A 26,757-nucleotide genomic window follows, 5' to 3' on the forward strand; every position below is an offset into this window, starting at 1 on the left:
TTTGTGTTCTAAGCTCCCAGCTCCCACCAGGCTCAGGCCTGGTCATTGGGAATATTTGGGGAGTGACAAGCAGGTATGAAACTCATGCTCTTTTAGGTTTCTCTGCTTCTCAAAATATTTTAAGAAGTCAGCACCTCATCCTTTGATTTGCATGGGCTTCCAATACCTTGTACTTCCACTTCTTCATCTAGGTAACAATTGCTTAACAACTGATGCAGTGGTTGTTATATCCTTCCTAATATATAAGTTGTTTTCCCCCAACAAAGTGCTCTGGGAATACTTCCCTAACTATTCATTTAAAGGAAGGAGAAATCATTACACTTAAATTGAAATTTCACCTGATCATCAATGAGTTTTAAAACCAAAAGAAAATACAGTCACAATTGCCAAAAATTAAAATTAGAAAAATCCCATGAGTCAACAACAATGCAGATTTTAGTGACATCACTCAGTCCATCCAACACATGCACTTCTTGCACTGATCCCAGGCATGCGTTCCTCAGTTTTGCCCAGAGAATGGGAGCAGATTCGTGTGTAGGAATCACATTATTGGGAAAAGGCATACATTTAAGTACCAGAGTTACAGTCAGGGGAATTCAATGTTCACATTCTGAGAGCTGGAGGATTACTGGGTCCCACAGGGCAAACAGCAGGCTCTCACCTAGTGCTCACTGCCTAGAGGAGGAGCAGAACCACCTGCCCTGTTTAAATAGCCCTCTTCCGTTCCCTGGAGTTCAGTGTGCTCACATTTTAGCATTCTTTTCCTCTCAATGATGGAAAAACTTGGTCTCATTTGTTTCCAATATACTTTTAAAAGTTAGAAGGAGAACTGTATTTGGGTCAGTGACAATTCACTATCTTAGTTTGCACAGAGGAATAATCATAAAAGAGAGTCATAAAGTAGAATTTGACATAAATGATATGATTTTGAGTTTCTATGCTACTAAACCTGCTTATTAATGCTGAAAATGGTTGAATATTTGATAATAGCATTATTGTTTTCAGACTATAAGAGATGTCTTTTCATTTAAAATTTTCAAGCCTTTTACTAAAACAGAGATTCATTTAATATGTCAAAAAATGAAAATGTGAGATTCAATATACATATTCCATGTTGGCTTTCAAATTGTTCTAAGGAGCGCAGAGTTGGAATTTTTTAAAGAGTCAGAGGAGACATGACAACTGTCTTCAATTGCATGCACAGCTGCAATTTAGTGGAAGAATTTAGTTTAGTGGAACAAGTATCAGTGATGGAAATTTGCAAGAAGGCATATATTAACACACAACGCGCAAAATGAATTTTTTTTAACAATTAGAGCTGCCAGAGAATAAAACAGACTATCTTACGAAGTTCCAAGTCTCCTATCACTGGGTACAAAAGTGGAATGATGGTATACGAAAGCATCTGGCATACAATCCAAGCTCAAATGTTTAAAAAGTTGAACTCCCCCCAACCTGGTGATTTCCTATCTGAGCTCTACAACCAAGGCTGTTTTGACTGAGCTAATGTCTAAGATCTCTTTCAGTTCTGAAAATTTTTAGTGTTTACTAGAAATATGCATTCATTTCTTTCTCATTTCCTCTCCCCAGCTCCAAAGTGCTGGGGAATAGTTAAGGCAAGCTACAAAGTAAGAAGTCACAACACCTCAGGCCAAGGTTGTCTAAGGAACCTCAGTCAAACCACAACAGTAGTGGTTCTAGATTAGGCAGTGCACTGCAGTGCAAAGTATACCAACAGCCTTCGAAACTGGAGTAAAATGAACTATTTCCTAATGTGATCATTTGCCCTCCTGCTAAAGACAAGCTGGGAATTTCTTTAAAATTGAAAGCCTTTGCTTATTCTGGAGACTGGTGATCTGAACTTTATCTGATTGGAAATAAACCAAGATATTAGAAGGCCTCTGAGATCTCCGAATTTGCACCTCTTCATATGGCATATCAGTGTACACTATACATAGGAGATATTTTAAGATAAAATAAATTGAGTTCAATTTTATTTTTCACTTCTTAAAATAACAAAAGTTGGTGAAATTGAAAAGATTGTAGAATACAAAATAATCTTCAATGATCCATTACACATGAATATTTTATTTAATAGTAGCAAATATATTGATATATTTTTATCTAATGGAAAAGAGCACAGAAAATAAGTAGTATTTGTTTAGAACTTTTATTAATTAGACATTTCCTTAAAAATTTTTATTTCTTCATATTACTAGATTAATTCAATTGTTGATCAAGTAACCTATCAGTGATAAATTTGAACATGATTTTCATTATACAGACACCTGTTTATAAATAATATTTATGTTGTAGTTCTACATCAGTTCTATTTCAAAATATAAAATACATTTAGGGCTAGTTTTATTATAACAAAATTGGATAATTTAATCTTCTTGATACCTTCAAATTTCTTTTGTCTTGCTTCTTAAATATTATTTGGCACAGTAAAACTCATTACAAACAGGGTCACAGATATATTGGAACTTTTTTATACTTGTGCATGATTTATCAATGCTAACTTCATGTTTATCTGTTTACTTGTTACAAGAAATGTATAAGCTTCTTGTCCATTTAGTGAGAGCATCATTGATTTAACATAATCAGGGATATCCTGAGAGTCCCAGATCTGGTCTTTTCAGGATGCTGTAACGAAACACCTTAAGCTGGGTCAATTACAAATCATAGAAATTTACTTTCTACAGTTTTGAAGGCTGGAAACCCCTTGGTCAAGAAGTCAGATTGGACATCTGATGAGAAGCCAGTTCCCTGCAGATGGTACCTGCTGTGTTTACATTTTGCAGAATGGGCCAAAGTAGGATGTTCCTTCTGCCTATATGAAAGGCACCACCTGACTTACACACCTCCTAAAAGCCTCAACTCCTCATATTATCACACTGGTGATCAAGTTTCATTGCATGAATTTTGGAGGGACACATTCGGATCGTAGAGAGAGAGAATGTCTGACTACTCATGGAGAGTAAGTTCACATGTATTCATAAGGAGAAACACAACAGCGAATCCCTTGGGAGATAGATTTTGTCCAAGCTGAGATAGTCTTTTGGGTGGATTCAACCTGAAAAACCTAACCTGCCAAAAATTTCTTACTTTAGGGATGCATTCTTAGATAATCAAAGGAGTCTCGGTTCTGGTTGTGGCATAGTGGGTTAAAGCCACTGCCTGAAGTGGCTGCATCCCATATATGGGGCCAGTTTGAGCCCCAGCTGCTCTACTTCTGATCCAGTACCCTGCTATGTGCCTGAGAAAGCAGAGGAAGATGGCACAAGTGCTTGGACTGCTGCACCCAAGTGTGAGATCTGGAAGAAACTCCTGGCTTTGGCCTGGCCCAACCCTGGCCATGGTGGCCATTTGGGGAATGAATCAGCAGACGGAAACTCTCCCTAACTCTGCCTTTCAAATAAATAAAATAAATCTTTTAAAAAAAGCTCTTGTTGGGAAACACTAAAATACCATAAAACTATCATTCTCCTAATCTAATTGTATAGGGATCCAGATTTCCTATTACATGATTGTTAATATGTGAAACACATCTTACTATTACCTTATCTTTGTTGCTTTTATTCCTGACAGGAAATGTTGATATGAGAATATTTGTCTTTTATGCAATTAACTTAATAAAGCAACTGAAGCAAAGAAAATACCAGCATTTGTTGAACTGACAACGGTCACTATTATTACATTGAGCTAACCATGGCAGTCTTTATATCTGAAATCAGCACTGTGTCTTTGACTGAACTCTCCTCTTACCAGGGGCTTCTGTGCCAGTTCAACATGCACTCCTATCCAGGCCATGGTAGCTAAAAGGAAAACACCAGCCAGACCCTTTCATCCATCCATCTGTGTATTTACTTATGGGTCAACAGGTGTTTAAGTACCTACTATGTTTACAGATACCAAGATACAACTGTGAGAATGATAGGCAGGTCCCTGTGCTCCTGACGCACACTCTAGCCCTGGGATTCCATGAGGGGTGCAAGGTGGGAGTGCTCAGTCTGAAAGAAGATACACTTGCAAGGCCACTGGGAGGGATATGGGAAAGGTGGGCCAGAGCATTTTTACCAATCACAATGTGCACATGGCTGCCAAATCAGAAGAGCAAAATTTCCATCAGCCCAAGAATTTGTGGCCAAGAATTAAATCTCCACTTTCTATGACTAAAAGAAAACAAATCATCCAGTCGGTTCTTAGGGAGCCTAAATGGTGAAGTCAATACTCCCAGAACTAGACCATGAAAATTTTGTAGCCAGAACATACTCATTTTTGTTTTATTCCAATATTGCCCCACCTACCTTCCTCTCTAGCTTACTGCCTGGATTCACAAATTCTGAATATTTGATGAAGTGAGGTTAAATTAAAATGATTTCAAATTAGGAGAAATTTAAAATAACTCATGGTGGCATTGTGAAAGAAAATCAGTTCATTGCAGATTACTAACAAGATGTTGTGAACAGGACACATGTATGTTATGTATAAGACAGGACAAAATAATAATTCTCTATGGCAGCAGCCAGCAAAATTTTTTTGTAAAGGGCCGACTAGTCAATATCTTAGGATTAGTAGGCCATGGGGTCTGTCTCAAACACTCAACTCTACTGTCGTAGCATCAAAGTAGCCATGGACGACACACGAATGAGTGGGCATGGCCACGTGCCAGTCAACTATCTACACAAGCAGGAATGAGCCACATTTGACCTCCTGGCTGTAGTTTGTCAACTATACCATATCATAGAGCTACAGATTCTAAGGCTAAGAAAATTACAACATTTACTCACAAATGTTTCATAGAGTCAAATTATCAGAGGAAGTCTTTTTCAAGACTGAGTAAATTCAATGAACAATTGATTTTCTGTCTGTTTAGTAGAATAAAAAGCATTTAAAGAAAGATCAGTTCCTGGTTTCTAGAATAACCATTTTATCGGAATTTCTACTGTTCTTTATTCTGTACATGTTTTGTGGTATACACATATAAGTCATTTACTAGGTATAAAACTTTGTATGATTCCAAAATTAACATGATAACAAAAATGTTTTCTTGTTATTACAGCTGTCCCTTACATCCCATCTAACATTTATGAATTTTCCACTTTGTAAGCGCAAATCACACTATGGAAAAGATAAATTTAGAAGTTATCCCTGACATGGCCGGCGCCGCGGCTCACTAGGCTAATCCTCCACCTAGCGGCGCCGGCACACCGGGTTCTAGTCCCGGTCAGGGCGCCGGATTCTGTCCCGGTTGCCCCTCTTCCAGGCCAGCTCTCTGCTGTGGCCAGGGAGTGCAGTGGAGGATGGCCCAGGTGCTTGGGCCCTGCACCCCATGGGAGACCAGGAAAAGCACCTGGCTCCTGGCTCCTGCCATCGGATCAGCGCGGTGTGCCGGCCGCAGCGTGCCGGCCGCGGCGGCCATTGGAGGGTGAACCAACGGCAAAGGAAGACCTTTCTCTCTGTCTCTCTCTCTCACTGTCCACTCTGCCTGTCAAAAAAAAAAAAAAAAAAAAAAAAAAAAAAAAAAAAAAAAAAGTTATCCCTGACTTAAAAACCAAGTTCTATAAGAACTTGAGTCTTCCCTTTAAACACAGAATGTGAACACATTTGCCCAAAATATGGCTTCCTCCTTAAACATGTAAAACAAAAATGGCAAATAAGCGGACATGAAAGACATAAACCCAAAAGAATAAACAGGAGAAGATGACAACAGACAGGAGATGTAAACAGGTTGGAAAGAAGAAAAGAGGATAGATGAGTGGCATCTGTGACTTAGCATGTATTTGGAACTTTCAGAGGAAGCAGAAAAGCTTAATAAATCAGTTTGTTTCTAAAATTTCCACTGTTAGTTTCTTCTCCTTGGTTCATTTTTGTTGTTCTTGTTGTTTGTTTTCCTTAATCTCCTTAATATTTTCCAGGCTTCTTCTAAATCATTGGTTAATTCTACTCCATTCTATTTAGATCATGTAAGATACATATATTGCCATTTGGTTTTTTAAAATAATTTATTTTATTTGATAGGTAGAGTTACAGAGAGGAACATCTTCCATCCACTGGTTCACTCTCCAAATGGCCACAATGGCCCGCGCTGTGCTGATCTGAAGCCAGAAGCCAGGAGCTTTCTCCGGTTCTCCCATGCAGGTACAGGGGCCCAAGAACTTGGGCCATCTTCCACTGCCCTCCCAGGCCATTAGCAGGGAACTGGACCAGAACAGGAACAGCCAGAACAAAAACAGGCACCTATACGGGATGCCAGCACTGCAGGCAGAGGCTTCACCTACTACACCACAGCACCCCCCCCCCCACCCAGTTTGTCTTTACGTGAGTGAGGATAATGCTAAATTGCTACTACAGAAAGACACAAAAATCCACCAAAAAATATAGACTACCTAACAACTGCATAAAGACAATTAATCAAACTGTTCCCATGTGAAATCAGGACCAGTTCAAGATTTGTTTTTGGTTGCCCAATATTTTGCATGATTCTGAGACGTGAGTCTCATGCAATATGCCTGTTTTCTTTAAATATCCTTGAATAATACCTTGCATTCTGACTTGTACAAATATTTGAGGGAAATATGAGTGAAACATGATTTAAAGATGTGTTAATCTGCCCTGCACAGATCTGCATTTTCCTGTTATTGTCCCATGTCTCTGGCCTTACCCACTGTTACAATATTGGAATAATTAGACATAATCAAAAGTATGGGTCCACTGCATTTCACTCCTTTTCTTTCTCCTGCCTCCCTCTCCCCTCCCCTGTTTGTCTGTCTGTCTCTCTTTCCCCCACCCCCCAGAGATTAGTAGTTAACCTTTTCTTTAGGGCTTTTTTTCAAATAAATTTGTTATACAAAACAAATTTAATTAGAGTTACCCTCATACATTGTCATTCATCAGTGTAGATAGAAGGTCAATAGCCATAGAGTACAGGGTGGGTCTTCGCCAGCCAACTTGAGTCCAATATGACAGCCCTAGGGACATAACACCCTAAGGATCCCTAGAGCCCTAGAACACCTGACTACCCTGCTGCCTCAGTTACTTTCTCCTCTTTTTCATTTCCTAAAGCTAGGATTCCTGGGTGGTTTTCTCATAAGAAAGAATTACCTTTTTAGCAAATGACTGAAAGATTTTAAGTATAAGGTATCTTTGTTTTTATTCCCAAATGTTCAGTCATTTTAATATCATTTGCCTCTAAATCAACACTATTAAACATAGTTTAAGAGGATTTTTTTCTTGTAGGCTTTATTAGAATAATTCATTGTTCCCTAAAGACACCAATCCACATATATTGCAATTGCTGCAAATCACATAGTTATCATCTTTCCCAGGCTTTTTTTTTTCCTGCTGAAAGCTTGTTTTGCACAATCAAAATTTAGCAACATCATTAAATGTATTGCCTGATGCACCTGTTTGGACTCTGGGTATCATCTTTTTCTCCAACACATTTTTATTCAAGATGTGCTAAATTTCTCAGAGGCTGTCTGAGGACTTTGAGACATCTGTATCCAGCAGTTTGCTTAAACCAACAGAAAGTATTGCAGCAAAAAAAAAAAAAATCAAACTTTGAAACATCAAGTTTACCATTCCTTTTCAAGTATCCTAGACTGATGGAACTTGTCATCCCTGATACATCCACCACGAATGCTCACTGCTTGAGTAACTATTAAAGCAAAATTGACAGTGCTATGATGAAAACCACCACCAAGAGTGCTGTGAGGACCATAAGGGGAAAGGAAAGCAGGGAATGTTATAAAACTTCTGATCGGAATGGGATGACTAAGAGGAAAACAGTTCAAATACCAGAAATAGTATTAGTCAATGTAACTTATGCATGCAAGCAACAGTGTTAACAAAGAAAGAAGCAAACAGAAGAGGATCTAAGGTCAAGCTTTTACAGTCTCAGGATGTAATTCAGTTCAAGGATTGCAATTTTCTAAAAATTTCCTTTGTCACATGTGAATGTTTAGTGGTCACTTCATTCACTCTCTGCAATGAGTTATTAAATAGATTTGAAGAACTCACATGCAACCAAACAGGGCAGAAATAATGGAGTCAGCACTGGGAAGAAAGTCTGGCTAACGAATGGAAATCTTTTTTCTAATCTTGATGAATATCTCATATGAGCCAATTTTTGGTTTCTCAGTCTCACATCAACTTTCCTGAATCAGATTAAAAAAAAAAAAAACAACTAGGGCTTCGGCGAAGTCTCCGTACAGGCTCTCGCCCGTCACCGTCGGGTGGAAGGCCTCGGACATGGGCGTGGACGAGCACTGGCCCAAGAGCAGCAGCGAGTCCAGGACGATCTGGAAGGAGTCCACGCTGAACTCGAACTGGCGCCTCACGGAGTCCACGAACTTGAGTTCCACGTTCTTGCCGCTCTTGTTGGACAGCGAGATGAGGCTCCAGCGGTCTGTGTCCGTGCACACCTTGACCAGCTTCTGCACATAAGCCTCCTTGAGGGTCACGGGCGTGATCTTGGCCCGGCTCACGCCAGCGGGCAGGAAGTCCAGCAGACAGGCCAGCACCACGGCCTCGCTGCGCAGGTCCACCCGGAACACCAGGTCCAGGTCCTTGTAACCCAGGCCGCTCTCAGGGTGCAGGACGTGGCTGGCAGCGGAGCCGTGGAGTCGCACACTGTGCACTCGAAGTCCCTGCTCCTCCAGGCTGCTGCGGACCACCTGTGGGAGCAGAGGCAGGAGGACAGGTGTCAGGAGCCTGGGTCCCTGGGAGCGCTCTGGGACTTCCATGGAAGGCTCAGGGCACCACCCATCAGTGCTGAGCCCTTGCCAACTGTTGTAACTTTGGAAACCTGTAACCATCTAAGCTTCCATCTCCTAATCTGCAGAGCAGAGGAGTGACTCAGAACAGCAGCAGTAAGAGCAAACCTGCACCGGATTTGCTGGGTGTCAGGTCCTGATCTACCCACTTTCCGTGAGGCTGCTTGGGAGGGTTCCGGGAAACAGGAAATCAAAAGAAACATTTGTTTTGTTGCAAAGAATTTTGAAATCCATGTGTAGTTTTTTCATAGCATGTATTTCCATGAACTTTTAAAGTGCTCTTACACATTAAAATAGAAACTTGAGGCAGGTGTCATGGCACAGTGGATTAAACCTGTGCTTGTGACACCCGCATCCCTGCAAAAAAAAAAAAAAAAAAAAAAAAAAAACTGTGTTGGAGTTCAGAGAAGCAGTTCAGAAAAATAAACACTCAAGATCATGACCAGTAAGAGACAAGATGGCTTGAATGTTAACAGTAAGAGCACCTGGGAAACCTCCAATTGTGCCTACATAGCTTCTGCAATAGATTGAGTACTGTATCCATAGCCTTTGCAATATGGCATTGAAGTTCCTTCCATCTAGAAGAAAACATTATTACACACCTCTTGAATCTGAGCTGGTCTCTGACTTACCTGTCATAAGAATCTGGTAGCATCACTTGTTGTGAAGCCTACGACGTGAGAGATCTTGAATAATTCTACCTGCTCAATCCATGGGAATCTGCTGTATGAAATAATCCCAGTCTAATCTGGCCAGAGAGGTGAAGGAGGCCAGCCTAGACTAACCAGACTCCAGCTGATCAACCAGATGACTACCAGTACATGGGAGAGCCCAACTAAGGTGAATTAATCCTGTCCCAAACCAGAAGGACCTGTCAACCCAAAGGCTCTCATGATAGATAAATACATACTGTGTTAGGCTACTGGCTTGTTTTTATCTATTTATTTGAAAGGCAGAGTTACAGAAAGAGGGGAAGAGGGAGGGAGGGAGTGAGAGAGAGAGAGAAACAGATCTTCCATCCACTGGTTCACTCCCCTAAATGGCTGCAATAGTCAAGGTTGGGCCAGGCCAAAGCCAGGAGCCAGGAACTTCATCCAGGTCTCACACATTGGTGCAACAGCCCAAGGACTATGATCCATCTTCTGATACTTTCCCAAGCGCATTTACAGGTAGCTGGATCTGAAATGGATTAGCCAGGACTCAAATTGGCATCCTTACGGGATGCCAGCATCATAGGCAGTGGCTTAACCCATTATGCCACAATGCTGGCCCGGCCACTGTGTTTTGATGTAATTTGAGGAAAGCAATAGTTAACAGATTCAGCCTCCAACAAAATGCTGTTTCATGTCACCTGCATCATTCATTTAATCATTTACTTAGATTTCTGTTCAGTGCCTATTATACACTAGCTGTTAGGGTATAGAAAAATCAGCAATCATTTACTATGCATTAACTTGGCACTATAAACACTTAGAATGCAGAAACAGGAGCAGAAAGGTATGATCTCAAAAAGCAAATTTTCTTTGCATCTTAGACATTTTTAATTTACTTGAGAGGGAGAGAGAGTAAGCTTCCATCTGTTTGTTCACTGCTCCAATGCCTGTCGCGGTTGAGCCTGGGCCAAGGCTGGAGTCAGAAGCCAGGAACTCAATCTAGGTCTCTCCACATGGGTAGCAAGTATCCAACTGCTTGAGCTGTCACTACTACCTCCCAGGGGCTGCACTGGCAGGCAGCTAGAATCAGAAGCCAGAGAAAGAATTAAGGCCAAACAATCTAATATGATACGTAGGCAACTTAACCACTAGGCTAAACACTTACTCTAAAAAATTCATTTTCTAATAGTAAAAACAGACATTTGTGGATTGCATACAAAGGAGCAGTACAAGGACATTTGGGGGTTAAGGAATTGTTACGTAAGGAACTGTGGTGTTATGTATATAACTGTACACACTGGTTAAAATCCATTGTACCATATACCAAAGAGTGAGTTTTCTATATGTAAGAAATCAACTAAGCAGTGGGAGAAACCAGAAGTGAATGTAAAATTGTGATTAAAGAGTCCAATGGTATGGCAGATAAACCATGTAACTACACTGAAGGAGAGAGTGAAGAGAGGAGCTGACCTGAGTAACTTTGTGGAAAATAGTGCTTTTACTAGAGATTATAAGTTAAAGACAAAAAGAACTGTATACTGCTCTACTCCAATGTGTAAAGATTTTTTAAAAAACTCACAGGGAAATTGTTCAGTCATCCTGAAACTATATGAATAATAGGGTTAAACAGATAAATGTAGGTCTGAAAAAAAGAATAGAATAAGTATCTTTGAGTCAAGATTTTTATTAAAATTTTTATTCATCTTTAAGCAACTGGAGCAGAAGTAACACCACTTTTTTACTTTCTTGTGAACTTACTTATTTACCATTAATAAATGTGTGCAGACAAGGCCAGTGTTGCGGTGCAGCATGTTAAACTGCCTTCGATGCAATCATCCCATATCAGCGGCTGTTTGAGTCCCGGCTGCTCTGCTTCCAGTCCAGCTCCCTGATAGTACACCCGGGAAGGCAGTGGAAGATGGTCCAACAGCTTGTGTCCCTATCATCTTCATAGGAGACCTAAATGGAGTTTCTGGTTCTTGGTTTCTGCTTGACCCAGCACTGACTTTGCAGCCATTTGGGAAGTAAACCAGCAGGAGGAAGATCTCTCTGTTGCATGCGTGCAATTTAAATCACTTTTTTAAAAAAATGTATGCAGAATGAGATAAACAGAAAATAATCATTAGATCATCAATGCTAATCATTGTCATAGCTGAGGTTCACTGGTGGATCCAAAATCTGATCAGAAGTCGAAGAGAAATAGAATATTTGCATGCTAAAGTTCCTATCCCAAAACAAATATCTGGAAGAGGCAAGATGGCGGAATAGGAAGGGAGCACACTGATAGTCCAGCAGAAGAAACTCTTCCGGAACGCGTGATTCACAGTGGACCTGTGTGGAGAGCGTGGGAGTCCACAGTTCGGGAAACCAGCGGCAGACTCAACACACCAGCGCTGGAATGCGAGGTGAGCCGAACCTCAATAGCCCGAAACACCGGCAGGCAAGTGGAGAGAGGAGACTAGAGGGAACGACCCCCAGTGGGGGAAAGTTCACCAGGCTAACCTGAAGAGAGAGAGAGAGAAAAAAAAGGTGACTGGTATGGACACGGGTTTCTCTCTCTCCTCTCACCTCTCAAGGGCGAGCAAGACAAAGAGCAGGCGCCATCTTGGACATACGTCATAAGCAGAACGACCTCAGGTCTGCACCAGCCCTGAGCCTAGCAGAAAAACCTGACTGTGGGCGGGGTGAATTAACAGGAGATTAGGACCTAGTAAATTTGTGGTGCTACTGAACTGAGACTGTGAAAAAAGAGATGGTGGGGGAGAGAACTCACAGAATTCACGTGAGTACTCTCCAGAGACACTACAATTCTGTAATTTTGGCAACCCAGTGGGAGACTGAAAGAGAATCTGAGCCCACACTGAGGGCAGAACAGATTCCCTGTGTGGTCCTTGGGAAAGAGCTTCCGATCTCTGGCTCCTGTGTGTATATCATTTGCCTGCTAACTACCTCCAACGTCGTTCAGCTGTGCGGAATTACTTCCCTTTTGAATCAAAAAAAGAAAGAAAGAGAGAGAGAGAGAGATCTACCACGCCTAACCTGGGAGTGTCACCTTTGGCACACCAAACAGAGCTCTCAGGCCACACCCATCTCAAGCCCTAAGGCTCCATCAAAAACAGATAGTCCACTTAATCTAGAGTCATAGTATAACAAGAAAAAGCACCACAGTGAAGAAACCAAATATCTCCAATATGCCAAATAACAAACGCAAAAACCGAGGTAATAAAAACAAGGAAGTCACCATGACGCCCTCAAATGAAAAAGACACCCCAATTCAAGATTATGAAGATGATGAGATAGAAGAAATGCAAGAAGCAGATCTCAAAAAATTGATAAGAACCTTTAGAAGTTCTCAAAAACAAATTCTTGAACTACAGAAATCCTTAATGGACAAGATAGAACATCTCTCTCGTGAAAATGAAATTTTAAGGAAGAATCAAAATGAAACGAAACAACTAGTACAACAGGAAACTGTGATAGTGACGAGAAATCATAATGAAGTGAAGAATTCAATAGATCAAATGAAAAACACAATAGAGAGCCTTACAAACAGAATGGGTGAAGCAGAAGAGAGAATATCAGACTTAGAAGACAGAGAACAGGAAAGGATACAGTCAGACCAAAGAAAAGAAGAGGAAATTAGAAATCTAAAACATATTGTCAGGAATCTTCAGGATACTATTAAAAAACCCAACATTCGGGTTCTAGGAGTTCCTGAAGGCATGGAGAGGGAGAAAGGATTAGAAGGCCTTTTTAGTGAGATATTAGCAGAAAATTTCCCAGGTTTGGAGAAGGACAGAGAAATTCTAGTACAGGAAGCTCACAGAACCCATAATAAACACGACCAAAAGAGATCCTCACCACGACACGTTGTAATTAAACTCTCCACAGTGAAACATAAAGAAAAGATCCTAAAATGTGCAAGACAGAAACGTCAGATTACTCACACAGGATCTCCAATCAGACTCACAGCTGACTTCTCATCAGAAACCCTGCAAGCTAGGAGGGAATGGCGAGATATAGCCCAGGTACTAAGAGAGAACAACTGCCAGCCCAGAATATTATATCCTGCAAAGCTATCATTTGTGAATGAAGGTGAAATAAAGACTTTTCATAGCAAACAGAAATTGAAAGAATTTGTTGCCACTCGTCCAGCCCTGCAAAAGATGCTTAAAGATGTGTTATACACAGAAACAAAGAAACACGGTCATCAATATGAAAGAAGGTAAAGGAAGGAAACCTCACAGCAAAAGATCACAGGGAATTCAAAGCATATATTAGAACTTATCTTTGGCAAATGGCAGGGCAAAGTTACCACTTATCATTAGTCACATTGAACGTGAATGGCCTGAACTGTCCAGTTAAAAGACACCGATTGGCTGATTGGGTTAAGGAACAAAACCCATCTATTTGCTGCTTACAAGAAACACATATTTCCAACAAACATCCATACAGACTGAAAGTGAAAGGCTGGAAAAAGATGTACCATGCCAACAGAAATGAAAAAAGAGCGGATGTAGCCATCTTAATATCGGACAACATACTTTACCACAAAAACTGTTAAGAGAGACAAAGAGGGACACTATATAATGATTAAGGGATCAATACAAGAAGAAGATATAACAATTATCAATGTATATGCACCTAACTACAGGGCACCGGTTTATCTAAAAGATTTATTAAGTGACTTAAAGGGAGACTTAGACCCCAATACAATAGTACTGGGGGACTTCAATACTCCACTCTCAGAAATAGACAGATCATCCGGACAGAAGATCAACAAGGATACAGTAGATTTAAACGACATTATAGCCCAAATGGATCTCACAGATGTATACAGAACTTTTAATCCTACAGCTAAAGATTTTACATTCTTCTTAGCAGTACATGGAACCTTCTCTAGGATTGACCACACACTAGGCCATAAAGCAAGTCTCAGCAAATTCAAAAGAATTAGAATCATACCATGCAGCTTCTCAGACCATAAAGGAATGAAGTTGGAAATTAGCAACTCAGGAATTCCTAGAGCATACACAAACACATGGAGATTGAACAACATGCTCCTGAATGAACAATGGGTCATATAAGAAATTAAAAGAGAAATCAAAAACTTTCTGGAAGTAAATGAGGATAACAGCACAACATACCAAAACTTATGGGATGCAGCAAAAGCGGTATTAAGAGGAAAGTTTATATCAATAGGTGTCTACATCAAGAAATTGGAAAGGCACCAAATAGATGAGCTTTCAATTCACCTCAAGGATCTAGAAAACCTACAGCAAACCAGACCCAAATCTAGTAGGAGAAGAGAAATAATTAAAATCAGAGAAGAAATCAACAGGATTGAATCCAAAAAAACATTACAAAAATCAGCCAAACGAGGAGCTGGTTTTTTGAAAAAATAAACAAAATTGACACCCCATTGGCCCAACTTACTAAAAAAAGAAGAGAAAAGACCCAAATCAATAAAATCAGAGATGAAAAAGGAAACGTAACAACAGACACCACAGAAATAAAAAGAATCATCAGAAATTACTACAAGGACTTGTATGCCAGCAAACAGGGAAACCTATCAGAAATGGAAAGATTCCTGGACACATGCAACCTACCTATTGAACCAGGAAGACATCGAAAACCTAAACAGACCCATAACTGAGACAGAAATTGAAACAGTAATAAAGGCCCTCCCAACAAAGAAAAGCCCAGGACCAGATGGATTCACTGCTGAATTCTACCAGACATTTAAAGAACTGACTCCAATTCTTCTCAAACTATTCAGAACAATCGAAAAAGAGGGAGTCCTCCCAAATTCTTTCTATGAAGCCAGCATCACCTTAATTCCTAAGCCGGAAAAAGATGCAGCATTGAAAGAGAATTACAGACCAATATCCCTGATGAACATAGATGCAAAAATCCTCAATAAAATTCTCGCCAATAGAATGCAACAACACATCAGAAAGATCATCCACCCAGACCAAGTGGGATTTATCCCTGGTATGCAGGGATGGTTTAATGTGCGCAAGACAATCAATGTGATACACCACATTAACAGACTGCAGAAGAAAAACCATATGATTATCTCAATAGATGCCGAGAAAGCATTTGATAAAATACAACACCCGTTCATGATGAAAACTCTAAGCAAACTGGGTTTGGAAGGAACATTCCTCAATACAATCAAAGCAATCTATGAAAAACCCACAGCCAACATCCTATTGAATGGGGAAAAGTTGAAAGCATTTCCACTGAGATCTGGGACCAGACAGGGATGTCCACTCTCACCACTGCTATTCAATATAGTTCTGGAGGTTCTAGCCAGAGCTATTAGGCAAGAAAAAGAAATTAAAGGGATACAAATTGGGAAGGAAGAACTCAAACTATCCCTCTTTTCAGATGACATGATTCTTTATTTAGGGGACCCAAAGAACTCTACTAAGAGACTATTGGAACTCATAGAAGAGTTTGGCAAAGTAGCAGGGTATAAAATCAATGCACAAAAATCAACAGCCTTTGTATACACAGACAATGCCATGGCTGAGGAAGAACTTCTAAGATCAATCCCATTCACAATAGCTACAAAAACAATCAAATACCTTGGAATAAACTTAACCAAGGACGTTAAAGATCTCTACGATGAGAATTACAAAACCTTAAAGAAAGAATTAGAAGAGGATACCAAGAAATGGAAAAATCTTCCATGCTCATGGATTGGAAGAATCAATATCATCAAAATGTCCATTCTCCCAAAAGCAATTTATAGATTTAATGCAATACCAATCAAGATACCGAAGACCTTCTTCTCAGATCTGGAAAAAATGATGCTGAAATTTATATGGAGGCACAAGAGACCTCGAATAGCTAAAGCAATCTTGTACAACAAAAACAAAGCCGGAGGCATCACAATACCAGATTTCAGGACATACTACAGGGCAGTTGTAATCAAAACAGCATGGTACTGGTACAGAAACAGATGGATAGACCAATGGAACAGAATTGAAACACCAGAAATCAACCCAAACATCTACAGCCAACTTATATTTGATCAAGGATCTAAAACCAATTCCTGGAGCAAGGACAGTCTATTCAATAAATGGTGCTGGGAAAACTGGATTTCCACGTGCAGAAGCATGAAGCAAGACCCCTACCTTACACTTTACACAAAAATCCACTCAACATGGATTAAAGACCTAAGTCTACGACCTGACACCATCAAGCTATTAGAAAACATTGGAGAAACCCTTCAAGATATTGGCACAGGCAAAGAATTTCTGGAAAAGACCCGGGAGGCACAGGCAGTCAAAGCCAAAATCAACTATTGGGATTGCATCAAATTGAGAAGTTTCTGTACTGCAAAAGAAACAGTCAGGAGAGTGAAGAGACAACCGACAGAATGGGAAAAAATATTTGCAAACTATGCAACAGATAAAGGGTTAATAACCAGAATCTACAAAGAGATCAAGAAACTCCACAAAAACAAAACCAACAACCCACTTAAGAGATGGGCCAAGGACCTCAATAGACATTTTTCAAAAGAGGAAATCCAAATGGCCAACAGGCACTTGCAAAAATGTTCAAGGTCATTAGCAATCAGGGAAATGCAAATCAAAACCACAATGAGGTTTCACCTCACCCCGGTTAGAATGCTCACATACAGAAATCTACCAACAACAGATGCTGGTGAGGATGTGGGGAAAAAGGGACACTAACTCACTGTTGGTGGGAATGCAAACTGGTCAAGCCACTATGGAAGTCAGTCTGGAGATTCCTCAGAAACCTGAATATAGCCCTACCGTTCGACCCAGCCATCCCACTCCTTGGAATTTACCCAAAGGAATTTAAATTGGCAAACAAAAAAAGCGGTCTGCACCCTAATGTTTATTGCAGCACAATTCACAATAGCCAAGACCTGGAACCAACCTAAATGCCCATCAACGGTAGACTGGATAAAGAAATTATGGGATATGTACTCTTCAGAATACTATACCGCAGTAAGAAACAACGAAATCCAGTCATTTGCAACAAAATGGGGGAATCTGGAACACATCATGCTGAGTGAAATAAGCCAGTCCCAAAGGGACAAATACCATATGTTCTCCCTGATCGGTGACAACTGACTGAACAGAAAAAAGGAAACCTGTTGAAGTGAAATGGACACTATGAGTATGGTGACTTGATCAGCATAGCCCTGACTGTTAATGAACAACTTAATACATTATCCCTCTTAGTAGTTTTTTTTTGTCTGTTCTACTTAATATGACTGGTTTAATTCTGTAATTAATACACAGTTATTCTTAAGTGTTGAAAATTAACTGAAATGTGATCCCTGTTAAACATAAGAGTGGGAATAAGAGAGGGAAGAGATGTACAATTTGGGACATGCTCAAGCTGACTTGCCCCAAATGGTAGAGTTAGAAACATACCAGGGGACTCCAATTGAATCCTATCAAGGTGGCATGTACCAATGCCATCTCACTAGTCCAAGTGATCAATTTCAGTTCATAATTGATCATAATGAAAGTTCTAAGAGTCAAAGGGAGCACATAAACAATTCTAGTACCTGCTAATACTAACAGATAGAATAAATAAAAGGGAGAGTGATCCAACATGGGAAGCGAGATACTCAGCAGACTCATAGAATGGTGGATGTCCTAAACAGCACTCTGGCCTCAGAATCAGCCCTAAAGGCATTCCAATCTGGCTGAAAAGCCCATGAGAGTATTTCAGGCATGGAAAGCCAAGACACTCTGGCAAAAAAAAAAAAACCTAAATGAAAGATCTCTGTGAGTGAGATCCCAGTGGAAAGAACAGGTCTTCAAAGAAGGAGGTACCTTTCTCTGAAGGGACGAGAGAACCTCCACTTTGACTATGACCTTGTCTGAACAAGATAAGAGTCGGAGAACTCAAGGGGCTTCCATAGCCTTGGAAACTCATGACTGGTGCAGAGGGAGATTACTGATGCCATAAACAGGAGTGTCAATTTGTAAAGTCAACAACAGGAGTCACTGTGCACTTACTCCTCATGTAGGATCTCTGTCCTTAATGTGCTGTACATTGAGACTTAATGCTATAACGAGTACTCAAACAGTATATTTCACTTTGTGTTTCTATGGGGGTGCAAACTGTTGAAATCTTTACTTAATGTATACTAAACTGATATTCTGTAAAAAAAAAAAAAAAAAGAAGAAGAAGAAGAAATTATCAGTTCCCAACTTGACTCTCACTGGGATTAAACATGACAATAGGTCTGATCTGATTTCATCATCATTTAAAAAATCATCTATTATTTTTCACTTTATGTTTCTGTGTGGTTGCAAACTGTTGAAATCTTTACTTAATGTATGCTAAACTGATCTTCTGTATATAAAGAGAATCGAAAATGAATCCTCATGTGAATGGAAGGGGAGAGGGAGTGGGAAAGGGGAGGGTTGCAGGTGGGAGGGACGTTATGGGGGGGAAGCCATTGTAATCCATAAGCCATACTTTGGAAATTTATATTCATTATATAAAAGTTAAAAAAAAACAAATATCTGTTAATTACAAAGAGGAATAATAGTAACTCTACTATGGAGTGAAGCAGCATACTCCACCTTAGCCAAGTGATTAAAGTTGTGTTTCACTGAGAGGGATGTATTTTTTGCCTTTGTGGTATTTTTCCTAACAATGCATAACCTCAATAAAACCAAGAGAAAACATTAAGTAAACCCAAATCGAGGTACATTTATAAGACACTTGATTGATATGCTTCAAAGCCTCAAGGTCGTGAGAGCCAAAGATGGATGAACTGCCAGACTGGGGGAGACTAAAGAGATGGGACAAACAAATGCAATTAGGTTGTGGAAGAAAAAAATGTCAAGGGGAACATTGATAAAAATCCAAACAAAGACACTGTTTAGTTATTAGTATTATGAAATATTAATTTCTTCATTTTGCCATTTATGCTTTGGTATGTAAGATTTTGACATTAGGGGAAACTGGATGAAAGGTATATAGAGCTATTTTCTGCATCTCTTCCAGAAATCTAAAATCAACTCAAAATAAAAAGTTTTAACATGGTAATTCCTTTTAGTAGCAGACAGTACTGAAGTCACTCAGAGTGCATCTTTTGCTTGATGTACACCAAATTCAAACAGGTAGAGTTTTTTAAAAAAAAAAAAGATTTATTTATTTATTTGAAAGTCAGTGTTACACAGAGAGAGGAGAGGCAGAGTGAGACAGAAAGGTCTTCCACCTCTGGTTCACTCCCCAGTTGGCGGCAATGGCCGGAGCTGTATCTATCCAAAGCCAGGAGTCAGGAGCTTCTTCTGGGACTTCCTATGCGGGTGCAGGGGCCCAAGCACTTGAGCCATCTATTGCTTTCGCAGGCCATAGCAGAGAGCTGGATCACAAGTGGAACAGCCAGGACTCAACCGGTGCTCAAATGGGATGCCGGTACTGCAGGTGGTGGCTTTACCCACCACGCCACAGTTCCAGCCCTACTGGTAGAGTTTTAATATGTTTATTTATGTACATTCAGTCTGTCAAATACATCAGCAGAAGTTTGGGATAGTTTGTCAGTTTAGTTAGGTCAACCACACATGTTAACTTTCCATTTGCACATTATGTTATAAAGACAGCAGTCAAAATAGGTATTAGTTTTACCAGTGTTTATTGCAATTGGCATTGAATTAGGAGAATACATCTTTAAATTCCTATTCCTTTCAAGCAAAATAAAGTAATATTAAAAAGACAGGAATACATGGCAGACACTGCACATGGAATTAGTCTAAAGTAGTAGGCAAAACACTTCTTATCACTGTTTTAATATAGTTTACATTTCACAACTGAAATTATTTTATGTATCTCTTTTTTACTTATATATTTATTTGTTTGTTTTTAAGGCAGAAAATTCAGAGAGCTCCCATCAGCAGGTTCACTCCCCAAATGCATGTAACAGCCAGAACTGAGCCAGGCTAAATCCATGAGCCAGGAACTCAATCTGAATCTCCCAGGGTGGTAGAAAGGACCGAACAACTTGAGACATCACCTAACACTTCCCAGGGTGGCATTAAAAGGTAGCTGGAATTGGGAGCAGAGCTGGAATTCAAACCCAGGCACTCTGATATGCAGTGCAGGTATCCCAAGAGACACCAACTACTCTACCAAATGTCTACTTCTTAGATTCCTTTAGACACTCATAAACAATTATTGAAAAGCCTATAGGATTCCAAGACGGCAGAATAGCAACAGGGTGGTCTGTTCTAGGCTAGGCAAAAATAGTTTTAAAAAAGTGGAAGAAGTGAATTCTCAGGGGAAGAGCTGTAGGGAAAACTGCAGTGGCGATTCCGTGGAAGGAGGAGAGATGCGTGGATCTGTGTGGAAGGGGCTGATGGGCAGTAATGAGCACACACACAACAAACGACCCCAGCAGCCCTGAGCCAGAGAAAGCGCCAGCTTCAGAGAGCAAGATGAGATGAGAATTCAGTGGCCTGAGCCACTCGTGATAAAGCTGGAGGGAACACCTAGTAGACTACATTGTCCTTGAGTCTGGCTCAGAGCCCTGAGGGGAAACCAGGTGCCCATTCACCAAGAAAAAGAAAAGGGGCATGTCTCTCCCCATCCCCACCACAATGGCAGCCAGCAACCAGCTCAGAGAGGGCGGGCACCATTTTGAACATAAGTAGGTAGCAGCAGCTGCAGGTTTTGTGTGTGCACCCAGCACACAAGGACAGTAGCCATCTTATTAGCAGAGTCAACTGCAGTACCTTGGGTGCAACTGGTGGGGACAGTCTCCATGTTGTCAGCAGGGGCAAATGCAGCAGTTCCGGTGCATGAACCCCGAAACAGGTGGGGACAAGGGAGCCTTCTGACATTGTACCAGGTGCAGGGATGCTTGTTTGTGCCCAGCACAATTGTGAAATGAGTAGGGCTGCAGCCTGCAGGAACTGTGCATGCATGTGATCCAGGGATTTCACCAGAGTGAAAAATCCACATTTCAACAACTGTGAGTCTGTCTAGGAGTACTGACAGGGGCTGGGCACCCACACATGACTGTGGGGAGCCCTAGCTTCTCAACACATCAGAGGCTCCAGGGTTCAAAAAGACAGGTTGGGGCGCCAATAGGCAGCTGGCACTGGGTAAGTCTCAGCCTCTCTATGGACAGGACAGGCTAGTGGGGCAGAACGGATCCTCTGTAGCCCATGACTGTGGGAGCCCTGAGTGCTGAGACTGGAAATTTGGTGACTGCATGTGGGGGCACAGGATGTCGCTGGGCAATGACAAAACAATCCAGTTCAGAAATGGGCTAAGGACTTGAATAGGTATTTTTCAAAGGATGAAATTCAAATGGCCAACAGACACATGAAAAAATGCTCAGGATCACTAGCCACCAGGGAGATGTAACTCAAAACCACAATGAAGTTTCACCTCAATCCACATAGAATGGCTTTTATATAGAAATCAACAAATGACAAATGCTGGCAAGGATGTGGGGGAAAGGTGCCCTAAACCACCTGGTGGGAATGTAAACTAGTCCAGCCACTGTGGAAGACACTATGGCGCTACCTCAGAAATGTAAACATAGACCTACCATATGATCCAGACATCCCATTCCTGGGAATTTACCCAAGGGAAATGAAATTAGCATCTGTAAGAATTATCTGTACCCCATGTTTATTGCAACTCAATTCATAATAGCTAAAGACGTGGAATCAACCCACATACCCATCAACTGAAGACTGGATAAGAAATTATGGTATATATAAACTCTGGATACTACACAGTGGTAAAAAAAAAAATTAAATCCTGTCTTTTGCAACAAAACATATGCAACTGGCAATTATATCTAGTGAAATAAGCCAGTCCCAGAAAGACAAATACCATATGTTCTCCCAGATCTGTGGTAACTAATATAGTATCTAAAGGTATAGGAGTGAAACTGACAGGAATAGTGATTTCTTTCATACTATCTGTTGAACTCTTTACTTAGTGTACAGTTACTATTATGTATAAAGTTAATTGAAAATATATCTATGTAAAAATTAAGACTGGGAATAGGAGAGGGAGGAAGAAAAATGGTGGGAGCATGGGCAGGACAGAGGGTAGGGTGGGAAGTATCACTATGTTCCTGAATCTGTATATACGAAATTCATGAAGTATGTATGCCTTGAATAAAAATTTTTTAAAAGTCTATAATCTTGGCCGGCACCGCGGCTCACTAGGTTAATCCCCCACCTGCAGCACCAGCACACTGGGACTACCCCGGTCAGGGCACTGGATTCTGTCCCGGTTGATCCTCTTCCAGTCCAGCTCTCTGCTGTGGCCCAGGAGTACAGTAGAGGATGGCCCAAGTGCTTGGGCCCTTCACTCACATAGGAGACCAGGAGAAGCACCTGGCTCCTGGCTTCAGATCAGTGCAGTGCACTGGCCACAGCACGCTGGCTGCAGTGGCCATTGCAGGGTGAACCAACAGAAAAAGAAGACCTTTCTCTCTGTCTCTCTCTCACTGTCCACTCTGTCAAAAATTTAAAAAATTTTAAAAAGTCTATAATCTTATTCAAATTTCTCAAGGGCAAGAATTCTTATTATTCCTTTAAGCCCAATGGAACATGTTGTTATAAAACTTAAATTCTCAAAATTGATCTCGGCTGGCTGACCCACCACAAGAAATGAGATTGCAAAGGCATCTTTGTTCAATTTTATTGACTTGAGCAGGAAAATTAATAGTGAAAAATTGCTTTGTTAATTATAAGGGTAATGCTGTATAGCAGATCCCTAAAATTTACTCATTTTTCGTGATTGATACTTCATGCCCATTCATGTAGTAACTCCACATTTCCCCCTGCCCCAGGCCCAGGCAATCACACTTCTCTCACAAATCCCATGAGTTTGATTATTTTACATACATTAAATAAGTAGGATTATGCAGTGTTTGTCCTTCCATGGCAGGAATTTTTTCATTGAACAAAATGTCCTCTAGGTTCATTCATACTGTCTCGTACAAGGGGTCTTCTAAAAGTTCATGGAAATTGTTTTATGGAAGAAAAAGATGGGAATTTCATAAAAATTTTGCACCAAAATAAATTTATGTTCTAATTCTTTTTGTGAACTTTTTTTTACTATGTATTGCAGCATTTCTGCCTTTAAGTTTCAGAGATAGACTACAGTGTGTATGTACCGCATTTTCTTTATTCATTCACCCATCAATGGATATTTAGGCTGTTTCTACAACTTGGCTACTGAGAATAAAAATAAACAGTGGAGTGTCAATATCACTCTGAGATCCTGGTTTCTACTCTTTTGGATAAATTCTTAGAGGAAGAATTGCTTAACAAAAGTGTAGTTCTATTTTTAATTATCTTAAGAATCTCTACACTGTTTACCATAATTGTTACACCATTTTGAATTCTTATAAACAGTGTACAAGGGTTACAAATTCTCCACATCTTCACCAACACTTGTTTTGTTTGTTTCATGAATATGACTCCAAAAGGGTAAAAAATAAAAGCAAAGTTGAACAAATAGTATTACATCAAATGACAAATCTTCTGCACAGTAAAAGCAATCAACAGAGTTGAAAAGCAACCTACAGAATGACCAAAAATATTTTTAAACCATATACAATATAAGGAATTCATTTCCAAAACACTTAAGAAAGTCCTGCAACTCAATAGCAAAAAAAGAGGAATCATAGGCTGGAACCGTGGCTCACTAGGCTAATCCTCCACCTTGCGGCGCCAGCACACCGGGTTCTAGTCCCAGTCGGGGCGCCAGATTCTGTCCCGGTTGCCCCTCTTCCAGGCCAGCTCTCTGCTGTGGCCAGGGAGTGCAGTGGAGGATGGCCCAAGTGCTTGGGCCCTGCACCCCATGGGAAACCAGGATAAGTACCTGGCTCCTGCCATCGGATTAGTGCGGTGCACTGGCCACAGTGCGCCGGCCGCGGCGGCCATTGGAGGGTGAACCAACGGCAAAGGAAGACCTTTCTCTGTCTCTCTCTCTCACTGTCCACTCTGCCTGTCAAAAAATAATAAAAATTTTAAAAAATTTAAAAAAAGGGGGAATTGTAGTTTAAAATTGGCTAATGATTTGAAAGTACAAGTCCAAAGAAGACATAAAATAAACAAAATGTTTATGAAAGGATGTTAACCATCACACTAATCATCAAAGATGCAAATCAAAAACACACCTATTAGGATGGTTATTATTAAAAGACAGCTTTTGAAATTTTTCTCTACCTTGCTTATTGGAGCAAATTGTTCAAGTTGGCCATCCAGCTTACATTTCACTACAGTAACTCGAAGACCAGCTGCAGAATTGTCAGGAACAAATTATCTGTTAACAAACCTCCTTCTCCCCAGCACCAAATGGAGAATTCTCTGTTCCCAATTGTCAGATATTGATAAAAATCGTTGGGTAAGAAACTATATAAACCAACTCATTTTATTACAACTGAGATCTATGATACAAGGCTAAAAGTAAATTGAAAAAATCTGTTCTGTTATAGAAATTATTTCTAAATCAGTTTCAGGTCATTCCCTTACCAACATTTCCTTTTAATGCACCCATTACTGGCATTACTTTCTTAGTTGTATCATTTCTAATTCTATGAAATATGTACAATGCAGCTCTTAATTTATGAACATAAAAAACACCTGAGACAGTCGGGACCTCAAGATACGGATTTAAGGTGATCAGAGAGCTTGAGATTGTGTCTCATGAGGAACAGTCAAGGTATTAGTTATATTTAGTTGACAGATCCAGAGGGACAGAGTAAGAGTCCTCACATGTTACGTTTGCCATTTGGAAATGGAATCAGACCTATTCATTTAGAAGCATAGATCAAGGACTTGGCTGGCAAACAATTAGGAGTAGGTTTAGCTATAAGCAATATAAATCCCAAAATGCAGCCTACCTGAGAGGAGAGAATTTTGTTTCTCTCATATAAATAAGATATGTAAACAAATTGTCCAGAAAAACTCTATAACCAAGAACTTGGGCTCTTGACTCACCAAGCATGTGTCTTCTACCTCATGGTCTAAGATGGAAGCTCGGGGCTGGTATTGTGGTGTAGCAGGTAAAGCCACTGTCTGCAGTGCCAGCATCCCATATAGGTGCCAGTTCGAGTCTCAGTTGCTCCACTTCTAATCCAGATCTCTGCTAGTGCATCTGGGAAAGCAACAGAGGATGGTCCAAGTCCTTGGGCCCCTTCACCCACATGGGAGACCCAGAAGAAGCTCCTGGCTCTTGGCTTCAGATCAGCCCAGCTTTTGCCATTACAGCCATTTGGGGAGTGAACCAGTGGCTGGAAGATTCCTTCTCTTCCTCTCTCTCTCTCTCTCTCTCTCTCCTCTCTCTCTCTCTCTCTCTGTAATTCTACCTTTCAAATAAATAAATAAATCTTTAAAAATAAAAATTAAAATAATTTCAAAAAAGATGGATGTTCACGTCCTAGTCATCAAGTGTGCATTCCAGCTAGTAGGAAAGATAAATAAAGAATGAGAAAAGATTATACTTGCTCTATTTAAGAACACTCACTGGGAGATATAGAAAAACTGAATTCATCTTCCATAAACCAGAACTTAGTAATATACCTATACTCAGCTCTGAAGGAAGATAGAAAATGCATCTTTATTTCACGTACCACACATGTACAGTTAATAACCAGAATTGCACCATTTAGGAAGGTAATGGGACTAGATATTTGGGGCTAAATAGCAGCCTTTGCTACACAATGCTAAATCAATGTAAGAAAATATTTTCTAACAGATAAATAGTTCCAGGATGCAGGGTTTCTTGAGAACTTAGATTTTTGCCCATGATGAGAGCTGTCATCAGCAAAAGCTAGATGCGTCACCTCCCAGGAATGGAAACCAGAATCTAAGCTTACAGATTCAGAACAAGTCATTCCAAGACTCTAGTAAACCACAAGACATCAAACTGCAGAGAAAACAGAATTACAAACACTGAGTAAAACCATTGTACTTTCTCCAGACATTCCCCAGCCTAGATAATATACAAATGTATTTACAGACAAGCAAGCAAATTTGTTTTCATCTTTTCTCCATGGATTTGGCTGCTTGGGTTTCCATACCAAAATGCCACAGACTAGGTGTGACTTAAATAACAGAACTATATTTTCCTAACAGTTTTGGAGGATCCACGCCCAAGATCAAAGTGCCAGCAGGTGCCGTTTCTCCTAACGCCTCACTCTTCAGCTTGCAGATGGTCCCCGTGCTACTGTGTTCTCACATGACCTTCCCTGTGTGTGTGTGTGTGTGTGTGTGTGTGAACACCTGGTTTATCTTTCCCTTCTTATATGAATGGATTAAATTGGATTTAATTGAATTGGA

The sequence above is a fragment of the Oryctolagus cuniculus genome, chromosome 14, assembly GCF_964237555.1.
Source record: "Oryctolagus cuniculus chromosome 14, mOryCun1.1, whole genome shotgun sequence".
In the NCBI taxonomy this organism is placed as follows: Eukaryota; Metazoa; Chordata; class Mammalia; order Lagomorpha; family Leporidae; genus Oryctolagus; species Oryctolagus cuniculus.